The following is an 18,503-nucleotide window of genomic DNA, read 5'->3' as shown; positions in this document are numbered from 1 at the left end:
TTTTGTAAGGGGTCTGGAAAATTTGGTGGGCATTGGGCCTGAATTTGTCTTGATCGGTCCCTGGCCCCCTCCAAAAAAAGAACCACACTTGAATAACTTTTGATCTAATGGTCGGATCTGCACGTTCCATGACTCAGTTTTAATGGTTCAAGGGGGTGACCTCAAATATGCTAATTAGTGAAGACGATATTTTAAGTTATGAAATCAGACACAAAAACTACCGCTTCAACTTTCGCTGAATAAACATGCTTTTTTTTTCTCCCGGCGAATTCGAATTTCTGTCCCCCAAAATATAGAACTAGCCCCAATCTGGAAAATATGGTCACCATAGTTTGGTCAGAAGGGCGATCCAAAGTTTGGACCTCATAATGTTAATTTTATGTTTTGCGTATTTTGCCATATCTCAATAACTTTAATGTTCTTAATTTTCTTTGTTTTCCTCTTTTTGTCTTTATATATATATATATATAACCAGCCGAACCCAATTTTGAGTGTATGACTACCAATGGAACTCCTGTATCAAGTATTGGGAGACACTTGCCTTCATGGAGGTCTTTTTGATTGAACTAAGCCGTATTTGCGTTCCACGGAGAGGAAAACCACGAAAGCCTCCCCAGGATTAGACAGACGGCAAAGAAACCCTTGATCCGTCAACCACGGAGGATATTTTATGTCAGTACTGTGATCAGTGAGAGCCAGGTGCAGAATTCGTATCTACCAGTAATCGTTGGGATTCGAACCCAGATCACATCATTTGGAGGCGGACGCTATATCCCCTGCACTGACCACAGAAATATACTCAGTGGTAGACGAATCAAGGGTTAGAATCTCCTTAGAGGTTTTCGTCGTTTTCCTCACCATGTAACTGAAATGCAGGTTAGTTCCTTCAAAAAGTGCCCCACAAAGGCTAGTTTGTCCCAATCCTTGACCCTGGATTGGGTTCAAATGCTAAAGGCTACGAAAAATCACCTTGATAAACTCAGAATTGGGTCTGCTGTTCAACGCTGGTTATGAAATAAAATAAAATAGCTTAAAATTCATGTTTCGAAAAATGGACATAGCTAAAAATTTTCATTACAAAAGTAGGTAAAACTTAAAATTCATGTTTGAAAGTTGGACATGGCTTTGAATTCCCTTTAATCTAACTAGACATAGCATAAAATATGCCTCTTCAATGTAAAAAAAAATATTAATTTCGACTTTCAAGCTTGGTTCACTTTTTCAAATGCATATTTAAAGTTTAGTTCACAAATGCATATTTTGAGTTTATTACATTTTTTTTCAAATACCCATTATAAGCCAAGCTATGTCCATTTTCTTAAACAGTTACTTTAACCTGAACTTGTTGAACGCTGAATTTGAACTACGCCAAAAAGGAAAAAACTTTATGTAACCAGATCTTGACATTATGGTTTTTGTATTTATATCATTGTTTTTTATTTATTTTCAGGTTTTCCTCGAAAATACTATTTCTCAATTGAGTATTTGCAACTCGAAAAGAAGTGCAGTGATTATACCTAACATGCAATTTAATTTAGATTTAGTTGGATACCTGTAAATGACGTCGCACATGAGTGTCGAACCTGATTGGCTTAGAAATCGAAAAATGCCACGATTTACCTACGATGTCGTCTTTCGCAGGCATCCAATTACTACTATAATGATAATTCAGAAAAATTTGACGAATTGAAATTGAGATACCCGAGCTGCAGTGCACTTAACGCATTTTACAGCTGTGTCATTTATGATAATTTTTTAAGTAGCAACATCTAGTGTTGTTCTAGAAGATATTTTGAATAAAATCAAATGAATTAAATTACTTTTACGTGTCATACGAAAAGGTAAGTAGGTACTTTATTTACGTCGCACTAGAGCTGCACAACAGGCTATCCGGTCTGAGAAATATCCTTGAGGATGGTAAGAAGATATTGCTATCACAATTTTGATCCTCTGCAGACGGGATGACTCCTTTTGGTAGCCCAACGACCAGCGCTCGAAGCCCGGCACTTTATGGTAGAACAGCTTAACGAGGACTAATACCGCGCACCCTTGGTCCCTACGTAAGTTGATTATAGTGATCACCCACCCGTTTACTGACCGCAGCCAGAGATGGTTGATTTCGGTGTTCTACTGGGAACCGTGTCTTTAGAATCAGTCCACTGCGGGACCATACGAAAAGGAGAACTGGGGTATAAAGATACTTCGATGGGACATATTCAATATTTTAAGAATAATAGCGTTAAAGATTGACTTCAACAGCAATTAAAAGTTAATCTTCAACTCAAGGTCAATCTAATGTGAAAGATTGACTTTGAGTTGAAGATTAACTTTTAATTGCTGTTGAAGTCAATCTTTAACAAACAGTGTATCGAAATTTCAAATTAATTCACTGGGAAATGATTCAGTAAACAGTGGCGTAAATTAGACCCTCGCAAGCCCCGTGGCGTGGGGAGGGGGCACACTATCTAGAAATAATACACTTAGGTAGGTATGCACAATCTGCGGCCCTCGATAGCACTTAAACATAATAATAAAAAAAAACTTTTTTTTTCTTTTTTTTCTTTATTTTTGCAATTTTTATTTATTTATTTATTTACTTTTTTTTTAAATCAGAAATTTTGAATCGCGCATTTAAGTTTTTGAACTTGCCAAATCTAAATCAATGTAGTTTTTTGATCGCTTTTTTCGGTGGTTATCACTACAAATTTCCAAAGTTTAAAAAATCCGAACAATTTTGGCATCCCAACTATCCCGAATGTCTCTTTATAGTGTTCTTGTCTCATATTCTTAATTTAAAAAAATTTGGGTTAAGTTTTAGATAGGGCGCATTTTATAATTCTTTCAGGGTGGCCAAGACACAAAAATTAAAAAAAAAAAAAAGATCTTTATTTTATTCATGAATGAGTAATATTTTAGAACAATCCTCTGTTACGTCTTTACCATGCATTTTCACAGATTTTTTTAACCCCACTCAGTAAAGTTATCGAGCAACACTTAAAGAAAACGGTTAGTTCGCGCTGTAAGTCTAAGCTGTAAACACTCTACAATTTTAATTATGGGTCTCTGTCATATTTTCGTTTATTTCCTCAAATTCTGTTCAACGATAAATTTCACTGTTAGCAAAAAATAAAAATCTATATTGGTAATTTATCGAAAGAAATTCGCGTATTAATTAAAAGCCATATAGCAGAAATCCTCCAGCACGGCAACGGGTGCTGCAGATTATTAGAGTAATTGCAGATATTTTTTAATGAGCAGAATTGGAAAAAAAAATATCCTATACTTGAAGATTATGTTTCCTCTAAGATTTAGAAAACAAGCTTAAAATCTTCCTGAGAGGGGATACAAAAAGATCATTTTTTAATTCCTAAACGTACACTATTTGCTGTTTGTCTTAGGTCCCTAACAAAATTTTGCAAATCTGCAAATATATTAGCAAAAGATAAGTAATGACTTTCAAACATTCTAAATAATGTTCTCGAATTAGCAGGGAATTTTAAAAAATAAATAATTAAAATAATAAATGAGCTCTTTATTTCCGGAAACTCCAGTTGCTTATTAGTATTTTTAATAGTTAAAGAATGTACAGGCATTTGTCTCATTTGTAAACTTTTATTCCATTTATTATTCCATTTAAACTTTTATTCCATTTATTATTCCATTTAAACTTTTATTCAATTTATTATTCCATTTAAACTTTTATTCCATTTATTATTCCATTTAAACTTTTATTCCATTCACATAAAGTGTACAAAACATTTTAATGCATATAACATCACACAGAAATTTGTGAATAACACATTTTTCTGTATGCTGTTATACACATGTTAGATTTAACCTAATTTTTATCATAATAGTCTCTGTTTGACTGTGTTAGAATAGCAGACAAATTTAAATTTATGAAGATTGTGCTGCAACTTAAATCAGCAAATTCTGCTGCCGGAATTATAGGCTAAAAATACATCTCCATATTTATTCTTTAAATAAATTCTATTGATAAATTCCAAAGAATAAGTGATTGTCAAGCACGTATGTGTTAAATTTAACACAGAAATTAACTTAAGAACCAGAAAATGGGGAAAAAATAAAACAATAGAATCAAATCACAACTTACTTTAAAGGGTAAGAAAATATGTACATACTTTGTATTTATTACCGTTCAACAACCATTAAATTATTTGCATCCAAGTGTTTTATAGAATTTTTTAAAAAAACATGAAACCAAACGATAGAAGAGAATTTCTTAAATTCATTTAAAAACCATAAAAGAAAACGATAAAAGTTAGTAGTTTAGTTAATTACCACGAAATTAATACCACTATGTCCCTGCGCAGAGCACATTTGGTTGGAAAAGTTTGCTATTCTGCTTGAAAAAGAAATGCGTCGCTTTTTTACATACTCTAGCATAAAAATAGAAACTCTTCATATACTTCTCTGCTATTTTAGCGATGAAAAAAATAATGCAATTATTTGTCTTCCCAATGGCAAAAAAATAAGTTTTTATTTCATGCTTTTTTTTAGTTAAAAAAGTACATTTTTTAAAAAATGTTGTATATGTTATTAATTCGATTTCGATAAGAAAAATAATAAAATATATTCACATAAAGCAACATACTTCCATTTAAAATAAAATATTTCTGGAAAGAATTCGTTGTCACTTGTTGAGAAATTAAAGTTTAATAGTTCGAAAGAATATTCGGGCTGTTAATTTTGAGAATGTATCAGGCGGTGAAAGAAATTTCCTTCAAAACTACAAAAGAATTTATTTACTTTTTTAATTCTGTATCAACTGTCGTCTGCACTTTTGGAATGATCGTTTTGGAATGAATATAAAAATTCTTTTGACGTCACAGATACATATCTGCTCTACGCAAAATTTCGTGACCTCCTTAACGAAGTTTTGTTTCATTTAGAATAAACGGACATGCCAGAACAAGGCATTTCGAATTTTTAGAATGACGTCATGCAGTGCACTTGAGAATCAATACTGTTCTCAAGCACTGGTAGCAGCTCGTTCATTTCTTTTTCGTATTCACGAAAAAGCACGCGATGGCACTCTCTTTCTCTCTTCTGGATCGATGCAAGTATTATTTTCTGGTTTTTAAAAGGAAAAAAATTGAATACATTGGATGCAACATTATAAAAATGTCACCATATGTCTGAGAAAAATATAAAATGATGGGTGAAAAAGTAATTTCGTTACCCAATGCATTGGAAATAAAAAAGATCATAAAATATTCGATATGAAATATTTATTATTCATTCAAGAAGAGATTCAATGTATTTATCATTTGAAAAAGTAAGAATAAATGTGAAAGTTGAAGTAGTATTTCTTTATTATGTTAAAGTGAAATTGCATAAAATAAAAATCATGGAATACGTGAAAGAATTTTTATGAATGGAACTCAGAGATACAATGTATACAGAGATTTAGAATCAATTGAACAACTGGTTTTTCACTGTAGCTTTTGAAACTTTAGGATAAAAAAAAAAGTTTTTCTTTAATAAAAAAATTCTATTAATTGGGTATAATATGAAAAAAACACAACTACTTCGATTTAGTAGGAACAACATATGACGCAATGCTAAACGAATGGAATTTAGTTGTTGTTTATTTAGTTATTGATATTAGTAGTTGTTGTTATTTGTTTTAGTTGTTGTTGTTTATTTAGTTGTATTTAGTTTCAATAACTTTTCTTTATAATGCAATAAAATCTGGCGAGCAGCTATTTAAATGATCGAACACTTCGTTTGTTTATTTGTGGCTTGAAGTTAGGCTCGCAGAAAATGCCGTTCATGGGTTAAATTTAGTAGGAATAACACAACCTGTGACGTAGGCTATAGTATATCCAATTGAACAACTGGTTTTTCACTGTAGCGTTTGGAACTTTAGGATATAAAAAAAACGATTTTCTTTAATAAAAAATTCCATTAATTGTCAAATTTGAACTAATTAGGGTTAAAATACAGTATCGAATCAAAAAAAAAAAAATTTATGTGAAATTCTTAGCTTTAATTGGTTGATCTTTTGGGCAAAAGCAGGCTTTCTTTACTAAAATCGTCACACAATATTAGTTTTAGGCATTTGTTTGGTGCAAAAACCAATGATTATTCAAAGAGATGAAGAAAAAATGAAGATTGAAAAGATCAACAAAAAAAAGATTGAAACTAACGAATTTATTATTTTGTTCTAAATGTGAGAAAATCAATTTCAAGTTAAAAATAGTCGAACGTGTGTAAATCACCGAGATGAGTGAAAATATGAACAAACACGTTACATTTGGTAGCAAGCTTTTTTACATCGTCCTACCATTATATCCATCGTCCTATCACAGTGTCTTACCATTTTTTCTTACAATACTACGCTATAGTTTGACTAACTCCCTGTAATGTTCAGATCTGCGGATTGGCTCAGCCATTCAAAGAGATTTGGAGAGAATAAATGGAGGTGAAGGAAACCAGTATTGGCTTAATTTATACTGGTACTTCGAATCATCCTATTTGAAAATGAGTGCTTACGAAATTAAGATATTCTCAATGGTATCTTCATACTGAAATCTATCTCTGATTTGTTGAATCAATCTTACGGGAACCATGGCAGTGCGAAAGGCGCATCTCCTGGCCATGACACTTCAACCCCAACAAAGATAAAATTTCCAAATTTTCAATGCTTAACTAACTATTAAAGTTAATTGGCATAAAGATTACAAAACTTTCCAAGACGCGAAATAGTAACTGAAATTCATCTCAGCTTAAAATTGTTTCTGACAAATATATATATAAAAAAGTGTAACTTTGTCCGGCACTGTAACTTTAGTACAGTGATTATGTAAGTATTGTTTGTTTTAATTTTAACAATAAATAATACCAGTTTTAATACTAACATTTCTTATAGTTATGCGAATGATGTTAAATAAAACTTAGATTTGGTGTAAATTTTGTATTGAAGGGGGACTTAAAATTAGACCTTAGATTACCTGATTCACCGATTTTAGCAACAAAAAATAAATAAAACAACTGCCAAATTGCGCACAGTCCGTAAAGTAAGTAAAATATTCTAAAAAACTTTTAATTTAATGATCAAACTATCAAGAACTAAGATAGATGCACTCCTTATAATTCAAAGAGTACGCTTCAGATAATCTAATTAATTAATATGGACTATAATTTAAGTCATACAGTTTTTATAGCACATAAAATGTTTTCCCTCTGAATATATATATACCTTTTTACCGAAACAGTCTCCTTTTTTAATTCCATAGTCCCATTAAATTCGTCTGAAGAGTCGTCGAATGACGTTCCGGGCACATCAAGCAATAGGAGGATCTGCCTAAATTGATGTAGATAACATCAATTTTGGACTCAGGTGCGATGTATGTAATTTTCACTAATGAGTCCCGATTCCGTCTGAATAATAATTTTCGACGTGTCCACATATGGAACGAGCCAGACAATCGGTACCATTCCTCCAGCATCATGAAAGTTGACCACCACCATGAAGATCGAGGAATTATGGTCTGGGCTGTTTTGATGTTGGACATCCTTTCAGATCTGCACGTCTTTCAGACATCTTCTCTGAGATCTTAAAGCCTCATGTAAGATTGTCCTCAAGCGCTGCCGATCCCCCGTTGATTATTTATGGATACAACTTTTTTATAAATGATAGAGGCCACACAGGATTGGAGTGATCAAAGAATGTCTTGAACCCTGAGATATTCAGAAAATCGAATGATTGACCAGATCTTGAATCCTGAATCCCATGCAGCACGTCTAGAATGCTCATGGAGCAATTGCAGTTCGTCACTCCCTTCTAGAAGCCACCCAAGTCTAAAAGCGATGAGATGGTTTTATTGTCCCTCAGATCTATCGTTCCAAAACATTTGCCAACTTTGTAAACAGAATGAGAGTCCAATGTAAAACATGTTTTTTCGTCAAGGGATATCATATTAAACCTTGCCAAAATGCCATTTCGCTACATGATTTTAGAACTATCTGGCTGCAATGCTAATTAATGCCTAATTATAAGTTCGTGCCACTACCTGCTTGTTATAATTGTTCTTGTCATACTCTGATGTTTTTCATACAAAATTTCAATTCATTTAATCGCTATTTCTTCAGTTTTTCTCGAAACTCTGTTTGTTTCAAAAGTTTTCAACACGAAAGCTTACTTCTAATAACGAAAAATCACAAAATCTATCAAAATTGTTTAACTTAATAAATTCTCATCATCATTTTAATTGTTTATTACGAGACCTCGACTAATAAGTAATGAAAAGTTATAAAAATCAAAATTGTTTACCTTGATAGATTTTCGTCATTATTCATTCACTAATAAATAATGAAAAGTTATAAAAATCAAAATTGTTTACCTTCATAGATTTTCGTCATTATTTTCGTTGTTTGTTACGAGTCATTCACTAATAAATAATGGAAAGTTATAAAAATCGAAATTGTTTACCTTGATAGATTTTCGTCATTATTTTCGTTGTTTGTTACGAGTCATTCAGTAATAAATAATGAAAAGTTATAAAAATCGAAATTGTTTACCTTGATAAATTTTCGTCATTATTTTCGTTGTTTGTTACGAGTCATTCACTAATAAACAATGAAAAGTTATAAAAATCAAAATTCTTTAGCTTGATAGATTTTCGTCATTATTTTCGTTGTTTGTTACGAGTCATTCACTAATAAATAATGAAAAGTTATTAAATCTATTTCAAATTATGAAAATCTGAAAAGGATCAATTCCCCCCCCCCTTTTTTCTATTTAAATTTATAAAATACAAGAATATCCTATAGAAAGGCATCTCCTTAGTCAGAAATCAATATCTGGAACTTTTAAATCATCCTAATTTCCCTTATTATAATAAAGCATAGAAACAATAACATATGCCACTTCAGCATTTCCAACCTAATATTTGAAACATCGATATTTGAAATTTATTTAAAGACAAACCCTTCTTTCTCAAAAGAAAGATCCCTTTCAATTTCACATTATGCAACAATGTTTATTATTCTACTTCGTTGGTTGAATAAATTCAACTTTCAGTTCCGTTATTCCTGACGGAATGCAATTAAATTCAAATCACGCGAAACAGGAAAGAAAAAAAAATAAAGGATTTGAGCCGCGTGACCTACAACAACTTCTTTGAGTGATGGCCCATTCACCTTACTTGAAGCATGAAACTTTAAATAAAACTGATGATATATCGAGCCAAGAAAGATGCCAAGACCGTCGTTTTACGTGACAGTAGTGTCAAGTGTATAACACTAGGGCAGACAATTATATTGTATGTAATGGGTTGAAATGAAAACGCCCTGTATTTTGCTCTGTGCTGATAAGTGTATATTTGACAGATGAAAAAATATGCTCACGTTTACTTTTGTTGAGAATAAAGGATAGTGCACTAGTTCGAAAGAGAAAAGGGTAGTAAGCATTTAATTTTTTTTCTTGTGGAGTTGAACTATATAGGTTAAAAATTTTCTTTCAAGTGTCTCAATAATGACCGATACTTTGAAAAGTCACTAAAGAACGGAAAGAGATACAAATGCACGATTTGCTGTGCTCTGCTTAAGAAACCAATGTATTTTTCTCACCATATTTCGATATCTAATACAATATATAATTCTCTTACGTAGCTCCCAAATTTTGACTGTATTTCTTTTCCGCTGTTTTTTTGTTTTGCTTAAGTTGCTGTTTCTCTTACACGGCGAATCGACCAATGATTGCCGCTAAGAATGTCACATGCCAAATCTAGCTGAGGTAGCTCAACATATAGCGCTTTTAAAAACGGAAACTGAAATAATCAGAGAGCATCAGCTGCGGCAATCTCATACTATTAAGCTAGGCAGAAGTGAGCAGGCTTTGTCGATAGATCTCTATTTTAGTATTTTGTCGAAAGCGCTTTTTTTCACGAATTTATGTATTACGAATTTATTTGACGATTTTTAATTTATATCACGAATTATACTATAGCAAATTTCTAATAGGTTTCACGAATTACATGTCATTTATTTGAGTTCAAATTTATTTTAATGACTTAGTATTTACTAAAAACATGTAATTTTTTTTTAAAAAAAAGTTTTATATGGATTTGAATGATTGTTTTGAATTCTTAGAATTTTGTGCATTCGCAATGTACCTAAGTTAATAGCGAGCGAAGCGAGCTTGGTTTGCGAAGCAAACCATATAAGATTGCGTAGCAATTTTCGGGGGTTGATAAGCGTTTGCGAGAAGGGGGCGTAGCCCACTAGTACGTTAGAAATTTTCTTAACTGAAGATACTACTGAGAGAAAACAATGAAATAATGTTTTCAAAATATCCATAATTAACAATTATACAAAATATTTTCATATATTTTGTCATATACCATAACACTGGTCGTGACTATATGTATGGTGTTTGTGTCATATAAGAGCAGTGTTTTTATTTAATATTATATTAAACCGTTAATTTTAATTAAATTGAATAGTTCAAACCTTACGTTAAACTTAGTTTATAGTGCAGAGAATTAGAGAAAAAGTTTTCACAATAAAGTGTGTCCCACTAAAATAAAGGCTCCTTGATTTTGTGCCATAATGAGATACCTGCAAATGACGCAGAGTGGATATCTCGATTCTGATCTTTTGTTAAAACGTGGCATTTGTTTACGTTAGCAACTGTTCCTTCCATTCTATTTCGAATAAGCCAAGCCTGTCAAGCATCAATTATCTTAAATGATACATTCGATATTCTTACACAAAGATTTCAATTCTTTCACTATATATTTACACAGAAACTTAACACAAAGACAGGCACGAAGCCATATAGAACATAAACAAACTAATTATGCATCGAAGTTGACAAAACAAAAATATATCATGGTTGTAATGAAATACATAAACAAATAATAAATCCAAGTTACGTAAAAGAAGTAGACAAAGAAGAATTATATTTCAACTAATTCTATGTGCGATACGGTTCTGTATTTGATTAATTTATCGTTAATTACTATTCTAACTTATGTAGAGAAACTTCGCTCAACTTTAATACGCCATTTTGTTGTTGTTGTTGTTTCTTATCCTCTAATCCAGTAGGTTGTTGACCCTCAAAAAGTCGATTAGAAGAAGTGGAGAAGCATATAAGTCCTCCTTGGAAAGGCCCAAGCAGTCGAGGATATGTTCGGCTGAGGCCTGCTGGGCTTCACATTTGGAGCAGAATGCATAAATCTTTCTTCCTTNTTGACCCTCAAAAAGTCGATTAGAGGAAGTGGAGAAGCATATAAGTCCTCCTTGGAAAGGCCCAAGCAGTCGAGGATATGTTCGGCTGAGGCCTGCTGGGCTTCACATTTGGAACAGAATGCATAAGTCTTTCTTCCTTTAAAGTACGAGAGACTATTCGTGTGTCCACTTGCCAATCCATTTTGCTGATAAAGATTTGTTGGCGCTGACGTCATAGGTCACATGTGTGGGTATGGGAGATTTTCTTCTTCTTGAAGTGCAGGTACCCAATTGGAAGCAAAAAAAAAAAACAAGGGGAATCAAGCATGTATATTAAGAGAGTCGATATCCAAACACATATTTATAAAGAGCAATTCACTCTCTGCTCCAAGGGATGAAAGTGTCCCATTGAAATGAAGTCACGTCTTATTATAGCCAAAATACCCGCCACATTTACATGAGACTTGAAATATACCATGTTGCTTACCATTTACTAAAAACTGGAGGTCAGTGGCATCAATATTAAAACACATTGCTGACCGGCAGCTTTACTGTGGAACGGATGTAGAAGTAAAACAATATAAATAAACTTTGAAAATTTTTATTTATTATTCAACTCTTAATATTTCTTTTTCGTATTATAAAAAGTATAACAATAACCTACGTGTAATAGTACACCTAGTCTAGTCTAGTCTATTCGGTGGTTCGGGGTGCCTGAGGCCGGAACGACCCTTTACCCCTTCATCGTGTGATGTGGGTCGATGAGGTAATTCCTTGAGGTTGAAAATGGAATGAGAGTTAAATTAGATGAAAGGATTCATCATTGGAATAGGACATGTCTTGTGGTGTGAAGATCATCATTGGGATGGGGAGGCCCCATTAAGTAGTGATTGAAGTAGGCTTGTCACTTCTTGGTTTTTGAGGAGCTCCTGCAGTTCTTTCATAAGTGAAACTAGGCGATGAGCTGTAGATGCAGGGAATGGTACACCGCAAGTTTTGCAAATATATCAGGTTTCGTAAAGTTATAATAAATTGGTAGAAAATTAAGTAGTAAAACTTAAAAAGTAAGGAAAATTACGCCCACTTTTTAAAATAGTCGCCACGAGATCGCTGCTAACATGATTGCTGTGACTCGTAACCGGTCACCAACGCTTGGCCACGAAAACACGAGTTAACTCGTGACCGGTCAGCAATGTGTTAAGCCAGGTTTCAGTAACTGTAGCCTTCACATCCGCCACAAATGGAGAAGAAATCCTTTTTTTCTCATAACATACCGATTGCACACAAAACCATCTGGATCCTCTAAATTTCTTTTCAACTCTTCAACACTTGAAGAGAGCTTTCAACTTCAGATAGTGCTTAATACTTTTATATCACGTATTATTTGTATACAAAATTAATCAGCAGATGAGGACAAAGAAGGGGTAAATCTTCTACCATGGCCAGCATGGTGGAGGCTCTTTCAGGACAGGGCTAAAGAGAATAGAAGGGCTGGTTCACTCCGTTGAAGAAACTCTCGCCGAGCCAATCCTCCGATTTTCTCTAGTGACGTCACTTTGGCGCAAAACTCGAACATATACTTTAAGAACGGAGCGTTCGGCCTTACTAGCTCTAACTAATATTTGAGCATTTCTTTTTGCGAGATATTCTAAGACATTTGTTATTTTCTATAATGACTTTCCTCAGTTTTTGCAGTGAATTTACAGGAATTTAAAACTATTATCGAAATACCAGTTTGCGCGATTGCAACTTGCAAAAATTCTGATAGAAAAACGAAAGGAAAAAATATAATTTTCCGCGTGTTCCCTAAAGTAAATAAATAACTATGTAAAGAATAGATTCTGAAATGACACAGTTAATATAATCCAGCAATACGTTTATTCTGTCGTTAAGAACTTTTATAAAAATACATTATCTAAATAGAAACCGCCTCGTTGCTTCATAAAGAAAGGCAGGTGAAAAAAAAATTAAAAAATGGATAAAGTCAAATAAAATTAAAATGTAAATAAAAAGTATAAATAAGATATATAGTATATAGTTGGAATTCTCCTAATTTCATAACATATTTTTTAATGTAGTTATTCTAAATATTTATGATTTTTTTTAAAAATTATATTCTCTTCAATTTAAATATCTATAAATTATATCATCGTAAATTTAAATGTCTATAAACAATTGTAAAATTTCTAATGTCATTATGAACCTAAATTATTATTTTGTTTCAGTAATTAGCGTTTAAGGTTGATGTTTCCTAATGATTAAGTATGAACAAATTGCTATTAACGACATATTTTAAAATCAGGGATTCTAAATTTAACTCAACTTATCGTTATAAAAGAATATGTAGATAAAAAAAGTGTCGATATATGCTTTCATTTTTCTTAATAATTAAAGTTAAAACTGAACTTTTTAAAATAAAGTATTTATAGTGTCATTTTCGCCAACTAGTAAAACATTTTTATAAGTTTAAAATGGTATTTTTTTTAATATAATGGCCAAGAAAGTTTTTTTGAACTATGTTTATAAACGGAAATAATGTGTTAATTACGTAAAGTTTGAAAGCTAATAACCAGAAAAAGTCTAACTTATTTTTACAAAGAGAAAGATGCAAAGTTATCATAATATCTTTACTTGCGATCTCCAGGATCTGTGGACACAGTGACGTCATGAGGAGGAAAATCGTAGCTAAAGCTCTAAGAGTGGAGTGAACTAGCCCTGAACTAGCCCTTCTATTCTCTTTAACCCTGCTTTCAGGACGTCGGAAGGTTTCAGCTATGGTGGTAAACTTAATGTGGCTTTTCCGTAAGCCCCGTGAAAGCTACCAATTACCAAATAATGCTAAAAACTCATTTATTGCCGTTTCTGGATAGAATCGGTTGACTACGTCCGTTTTTACAGCAGAATAATACCTCAATTTACGTCGAAATACGCCACAGTGGTGATATTTGGATAGCAAGGGGCTTGTCACGAATAAACTATTCTATCCTATCAATTCATACCCCAAGAAAACGGGGGGAGCTATCCTCAGTAGGGCTGTATATACCAAAAAAGGGCAATTTAAGTCAGGGGCAGAATCGAAGGCTACCATTATTAAAATCTGACATAATATTGATGCAACTGCCCTCCAAGTATCGATAAATGGTAGAAAACTGGAAAAAAATATTTATTTTTTGACCAGGTAAAGCATGGAGTGTGTTACTCCTCGTAAATATGTGTTTGGATATCGAAATCCTTAATATGCATGTTTAGTTCACACCACTGTTATTTCAATAGTGGTTTTCCAATTATGACAAAAGATCAAAAGTGCCTTTATTTAAGTGGGACAAACTGTACTTACACATGGTATTTTTTTCCAAAAAAGGGTACAAAAATGCTAAAATCCTTTGAGTTTAAATGTATTCATCAGTAAAAGGATACTTTCTCCTTCGCATTCCCACAAATCTTAGAATGACACATACCTTTCTTTAAAGATTTGTACGTATTTTTCATACAACTACTAAAAACCATTTCTGTGTGAAGGAGGCTATCATAATAATATTCCATAAATTTTGCCAACCATTGTTTGGAATAAAAATAAATTGCAACAAAAATATCGTAGCAAGAGCAATTTTTGCTTCAGATGTAACTACAATACATAAAATGCTTAAATTAGTACTACCAATACAATATTATGCTTCTTAGAATAAAGGAATAATTTGGTTAGAGTCAAAGCTTAAAGTAGTCTATCTATATAAAAACCGAAATCTAAAGCATAATAAATTTCTTGAACTAATATTTTTTTTTCCTTTTCACTATTTCTTTCTGCTTCAAAAACTTTCAGAAGATCTAAATTTAATTTTCTTAAAAGCATTTCCATTATTAATTTCCATACCATGACTAGAAATTTCTCTTTTATTCCATCGCACTCTGCAATATATAGATAAGACATTAGAAATTCAGTTTTACGTTTTCAATTATTGCCACGATGATGAGATAATTCTAAATACCATTGTCATTCTAATTCAATTTTTTGGAAGGAAGTTTTTCAGTAGGCCCTTTGTTAGACAGTAAATTGCCAAAGTTTGGACTTGTCTGAGAGAATTCTAAAATTGGAAAGAAAAATACATTACTCTTAGTTAAAACGTATTAAGCAGTGACGGTATTCAGACCGTTCAAAAGCTAGAGTACTTAATAAAAATGTCTAGATGTTTCCTGGGAACAGAGTGGTAAAATTGAAATATAGAAAAAGTTAATTTATTCAGGACTAAAAAAGAATTATCAAAAATTATCTTAGTCAGACAAAGATTGCTGATGTAACAGTTAGGCTTAATCTTATGCGTATAACGTATAATATGAAATTAGCATGCTAAAATAGATCAAAATTGTACACACAAAAAAAGTTATGTCGTTAAAACTTTATGTTAATTAATTTAAATTATTTACAATAATACTTTTAATAAAGAGAAGGAATCCCTATGCAGCCAATAACAACCTATAAGCTTTCGGATGTTATTAATTAAAAAAATCCTTTTTTCTATCTTTTAACCATTTTTTCTGTTTTTCATAATTCCAATTAATTAGTGAAAATTAATTGAAATTTTTGATAAATCATCAATTGAATTATTTTATAAATCTGCAGATTTGCAAAAAAATTTCATTTAGGAGCTGAAAAAATTAGAAAAGGCCATCCTGTTTCTCTCTCTCTCTTTATATATATATATATAAACAATGTTTATTATTCTACTTCGTTNTTTTTTTTTTTTTTTTTTTTTTTTTTTTTTTTTTTTTTTTTTTTTTTTTTTTTTTTTTTTTTTTTTTTTTTTTAATAATATGTTGTTTGTTGTTTTTTTACTTATTATTTCCCACCCCCTTTTTTTCATATGTCTATAATTTTCTTTGTTTTTATTCTTCATTTTGAACTTATATATATATATAAATAACCGTCGTTAAACAGCCAACCCAATTTTTTCGGTTTACGACTGCTAATATTCAAATCCTTAGCCTTGTAATTTTGAACCCAATCTAGAAGACAAGGGAACTCCTGGATCAAGTAAGTATTGGGAGAAATTTACGTGTGTGGACAGCTTTTTGGTGGAACTAACCCGTATTTACGTTTCATTTAGACCTCCCACGGTTAGGCTGACGGCAAGGGGACTCTAACCCGTAATCCTTCTACTACTGAGGTAGGTACTTTATTAACCTGGCACAAGAGCTGTACAATGGGCTATTGGTGACGGTCTGGGAAACAACGCTGAGGATCCTCTGCAGAGGGAATGGCTCCCCTACTTCAGCAGCCCGACGAAAATTTATAGAAGAACTGGAATGTTTGCAAACTTTAGAACTGATTTGGTTTGTCTTAAAGAAAGGATATGTCTGATATAAATGGAACTGAAATCGAATGATGATTTGATTAAAAATCAGCCAAATCACAGTAAATTGAAAGTAAGAGAAAAGCTCACTCAAGACAGATGGATGTTTAACTGGATAATAGTAATAGTGGATTTTCCTTTTAAAAAAATATAGGCTAAAATAGTAATACTACATTTTTATTCCAAATCACTCTTAAATAGCACACCTGACCTCAAAAGTATTTTAATCAACTGCTAAGTTATTGCAATATTTTAAATTTTCATCAATTTATTTCTTCAAATTTACAACAAAAAAAAATTAAAGAATTTAAATTTAATCTACTATGTAAAAGTACATAGTATATTTACATTTAATTTTAAGTATGCTTGTATGAAATTACATATAAAATATATGTAAAATGTGTGAATGATATAAAAATTGACTTGTTAAGGTACATAAAATTTTATTTATGTAAGTATGAATGAGAGATTTAAAATAATAAACAAAATTACAAAACTAAACAACATCGATGAATAATTTTTTCAAAAACGGCTTCAAAATTCATTTTAGGATTGATATTTTAATTTATTGCTAAAGTTCTGTTATTATAATCTTAATTCAATGAATGTAATTCAATGAATGTAAATGCATCAGGTAAAGGTTTTGCATTTGCCTTAAGTCGCTTTTCTCTTGGAGTGTTATTAACATCATTGTGTCTAAAAAGAAAGGTTTAAGATTGTTCAGATGTTGGCCTCAGTGAAAGATTAAAGAATGATATGATGTTGGTGTTAGAGGAAGAAATATGATTAGAAAAGATGTTGGAACTTTAGAGATTGGACTAAGACTGTTTGTTCAGATGTCGGAATTATGAAAGTATTATGGTCTGCTCAAATATTAATTTTATCCTGCTTATGAATGTAAATGATGTCTGTGTTTGACAAAATTTCATGTTCAGTTGAAACAATCAAGTAAATTATTTCTTTTGAATATTATTCAACCGCATTCGACAGTATCTCTTTAATTTTTCTTTTTTTTTTTGTGATAAGTTTTGTATTGAGACCTGGAAAAGTGCTCAATGATTTATATATATGTTTGGCAAATAAAATCAAACTCGTAAAAACAATGCTTTTGTGTTTTGATATAAAATAGTATTTTCCCCATATAAAATCTCTGATAACATCTTGTTAATAAAATAATGAGTGTGTGTGTGCACGAGCTTCCCAAGTAGCACAGGGATATTGTAACAGCCTTAATATACATCGATCGACATTGTACGATTCCTATCAACGTCACGTTAAAAATTTCTTTGTAAAACTTTTCAATAATAAAGATTTAATTCGTTGTTTCAGGTCACCTGAAAGATCAACATGATAGTACTAGCATAACCAGACTACGTCACCTGATTAATATTTCAAAGGTTATCTGAAATTAATTAATTATATGTATGTAATTTAAAAAAATAAGTTTTGAACTGAAAAGCAAAATTAAGGGGAAAATAGTACTAACTCGTGGAAGAAAAATTAATAAAACGCCGATCTTATTATTGATGTAAATGATAATTAATTTTAGTAATTAGTTACAATTTGAAGTAAAAAATAAGCCATGTACTAAAAAGAAAAACTTAATCTAACTTAAAATGAAAAAATAATAAAACTTTAATGTAACTTAAATTGAAAAATGGTACTAATTCGTTTAAGAGAGCATGAAAAATCGAAAAGTTAATATTGTTGTCAATGATGCTTAATTATTTTTGGTCATAAGCACTAATTGAAATTATAATAAGCAATGTACTAAATAGCAAAATTGATGGAGAAAATGTATTTATTTGTTTCGGGATACCGTAAAAAGCCGCCATAATATTATTGAATCCAATACTGTGCATTTTTAAAATAGATTTCTACCCATCGAATATATAAGTACAGGAGAATGTAGCTTGACCATGGTAAATTTTCAATATTATGAGTTGCTTTGAGAAA

This window comes from Parasteatoda tepidariorum, chromosome 2 (assembly GCF_043381705.1).
Source record: "Parasteatoda tepidariorum isolate YZ-2023 chromosome 2, CAS_Ptep_4.0, whole genome shotgun sequence".
NCBI lineage: Eukaryota > Metazoa > Arthropoda > Arachnida > Araneae > Theridiidae > Parasteatoda > Parasteatoda tepidariorum.
This window is presented reverse-complemented; position numbering follows the sequence as displayed.